General features: G+C 46.6%; 1 long non-coding RNA gene across 1 annotated transcript; it reads right to left on the bottom strand.

Moving 5' to 3' along the window:
• Positions 1 to 1,846: 1,846 nt before the first annotated feature.
• LOC128497350 (uncharacterized) lies at positions 1,847 to 2,292 on the bottom strand. Its single transcript, XR_008354306.1, has 2 exons — positions 2,166 to 2,292; positions 1,847 to 1,950 (listed from the first exon to the last, which is right to left on the bottom strand). It is a non-coding gene; the product is annotated as an uncharacterized LOC128497350 (long non-coding RNA).
• Between the last annotated feature and the right edge of the window lie 840 nt (positions 2,293 to 3,132).

Here is a 3,132-nt window from a genome sequence, read left to right as displayed (position 1 = left end):
TCCTGGCGTAGTGCGATGTTGTACTGCAGCATCTGAAGCAGATGTTGTTTTCTTTGAGGAATTCTTTGCGGTCCTCTAAGGACTTCTCTCTGAAGGCTCTGCATTTTAGTAGAGAATGTGGTTTCTTGTGCAGGGGGCATTGTCTGGTAAGATCTTCGAGTTTGTTCCCTTGAGAGGATTTAAACGACCTGTAAGGAGAACCTGTGGAGGCAACATTAGTTTTGTGGACTGCCACTGGTGTTTTATGAGATTTGACACCAGGGGTAGTGGGACATGACAATGTAAAGTCAAAACTGGGATCATTTCTGATCCTTGCTTGTTGAGCAACAAAGTCTACAAACACCCTGAAGGGGGGAAATGGTACATTATGAACCTGTTTATAATGAGAACCATGCGTGATCCATTTCTCCTGTAGGTTATAAGGGAGTTTTAGAACAATCGGATTAACACCTCGGGCGGTGTCCAGGAATGCTAGCCCTGGCAGATCTCCTTCTGCTTGAGCAACCTGTACCTCTATTAGTAAGTCACTGAGTTCCCTGAGCTTTTGGTAACCCTTACCCACTATTCTGGGAAAATTATCGACTCTCTTATATAAAGCATTTTCTATAGCTTCTATTGACCCATAACACTCATCAAGTCTTTCCCACACCATCTTTAGGCCTTTGCTTGGATAATTTATGTTAATGTCTCTGATTCTTCTGGCGTGTTCAGCAGACTCATTTCCAAGCCATTTTACCAAGAGATCTAACTCCTCACTGCAGGAAAGATCTAAGTCCCTAATGGCGTTCTGGAAGGAGGCTCGCCATGCCCTGTAGTTCTCGGGGCGATCTGTGAACTTTACAAGTCCCTTGGTAACCAGCTCCCGTTTAGCAAAGAACTTAGCGAAGTCCATGGCAGCCCGGTTAGCGTCAATACTACCCGGTGTGCTGTTGTTATGCTGAGTGTGTGGTGTATCACCATACCTTTTAGAGATTTCTGGCTTAGGGAAGTCTGTATAATACCGTTCTGACGCGAAGGGTGTCCCTTGAAGTCGAAGCGAAGGACGTTGCTTTTGTTCTTTAGGGCGGTAGTTGTGGTCAGCATCGCTTTGTCGCATATCGTCCTGCTCGAGGTACTGTGGTTCAAGGTAGGATCTTTGGCACTCTGTATAAGCTGGTTGATGTACTGGATCATAGTTGTCATCTGTCTTGGGATGCTGATGGACATATTCTGAGACGCGCTGTGCTGGATCTTGTTGATCTAGGTCTGGCCCGAGTACTTGTCTGTGTTTCTCAGATTCAGCGAACTCCATGGCTTCTAGGAACTCTGCTTTGGCTATTGCGGCTGCCGCTTCTTTCTCCGCTGCGAGTTTTTCCAGTGACGCCTGCAGACACGCTGTCTCTTTCTTTAGTTGCATCTCTTGTGCAGCAAAGGAAGACCTTACTTTTGCAGCCTCAGCTTCTGCACGGGCGAGAGCAGCCATTTCTTTTATTGATGACTTGCTAGAGCGGCTTGCTCGTGACCTTGTCCCGTATGTTGATGCCTTGCTAGTGGACATGGTGTGCCTGTTTGCTGGCTGCTTAATGTCTCTGTGCAGACTCAGTCTAGGTAGGACTAGGAACGGACTTCAACGTGGTTTGGATCATGTCGCGCTTGCTGGGGGCTGCACTCTCGCTTCTTGTGACTGTATGGCCGCCGCTGCAATCCTGTACATAGGACTACGTTGCTGATGGCGGCTCCGTACAGTCAGATCCACTATCGCTGGTGACTAGCAATCTGTTTTACTGTTCTGTCTTCTTACACGTTCACTCAGTGTGCAGTCTGACATTCAGTATAAACCATTCCTGTCTTCCAAATAAGAGGACTGTTCTTTGTAGTTTAACTTGTTTATTGGTGAACAGGTTGTTGAGTATATATGGCAAAACAGGATTACACACATGTAATGTGATGTGGTAATGTGATGTGGTAAAACTATAAGGATACAAATAACATGTATAAGTACAAGGCACATGAAATGCATGTATAATGACATTACATAACAGTTAAGTACATGGCAAAATGGCTGCCTATACATAGAATGACATGACTAGCTAACAGTCTAACAGTTAACTTTCCTGAGTAATAATACAAATAACTGAACAGCTCTGAATACTATAATGTCCCTGAAACAGAAGTAAATGTCTCACCAGATATGCTATTACACAGATGGTGGAGTTTTGGAAGGAGACATACAGAGACAGCTCTGATGATGAGTCCTGGTGACTGAAGACTGTAAAATGGAGGCTCCTCCCTCCCAGAATGCCTTGCAATCACCCACAATGCATTATTCTTTAACTAGAAAAACAAGGTGTAATACCACTTAACACCGCTAGATGGAGCTATAATTTACTAAAGAAGTCTAAGGTGGCAAAAAGGTGAACTGTAAAGATTCTCAAACCCTGCTGGGCAGAACAGGGCCAGTTCCTTACCTCACAAGCAATGGGTGGGAGTGGAGAGTGCCTTGCTTGGTCTCCTGATCTCCTCCCTTCCTTTGCTTGCTGTGGCTATGGCTCTGTGTCTGGCCTCATCTCACCCCTTTTTGCGTGCTATGTTGCAGGTCTGGCACTCCTTGATCTGTACCACGCAGCTTTCTACTGTTCCATTACCCACTTGCGTGACCTCTCCACTTTCGAGTCTCTGTGTGTAATGGACGCTCCCCTGACTCACAGCATCTCTAAATTGTATAGCCTTCTCCTGGCCGCCCTGATCCCTACGCCTCCGACGTTCATGGGGAAGTGGGAGATGGCTCTGCAGGTCGCCCTTACGGAGGAATAGTGGGGCAAGATATGCGTCTTAACTCATCGTTGTTCTCTCAGCGCTAAAGACCAGGAAATGTCATATAAACTATTGGCCCATTGGTATCGACCCCCGTCGGTACTGTCGCGCTACTGGCCTAAGACGAACGAGTGCAGGAGGTGTGGGGAATCACCGGGTTCTCTCCTTCATCGATGTTGGCATTGCCCTGTATAATTTCCTGGTACAAAAAATCAGTTGTCAGGCACCCGGTAATGGCAGCGAAGGCCCTCATACCTCTGCAATGGGGTGAGCCCTCCCCCCCCTTATTTAGGGAATGGTTCCTACGGGTGGAAAACAAGCATACATTGGAGGAGTTGG

The sequence above is a fragment of the Spea bombifrons genome, chromosome 5, assembly GCF_027358695.1.
Source record: "Spea bombifrons isolate aSpeBom1 chromosome 5, aSpeBom1.2.pri, whole genome shotgun sequence".
Taxonomy (NCBI): domain Eukaryota; kingdom Metazoa; phylum Chordata; class Amphibia; order Anura; family Pelobatidae; genus Spea; species Spea bombifrons.
Note: the sequence above shows the minus strand (reverse complement) of the source record. Positions and strands in the feature narration are given on the sequence as shown.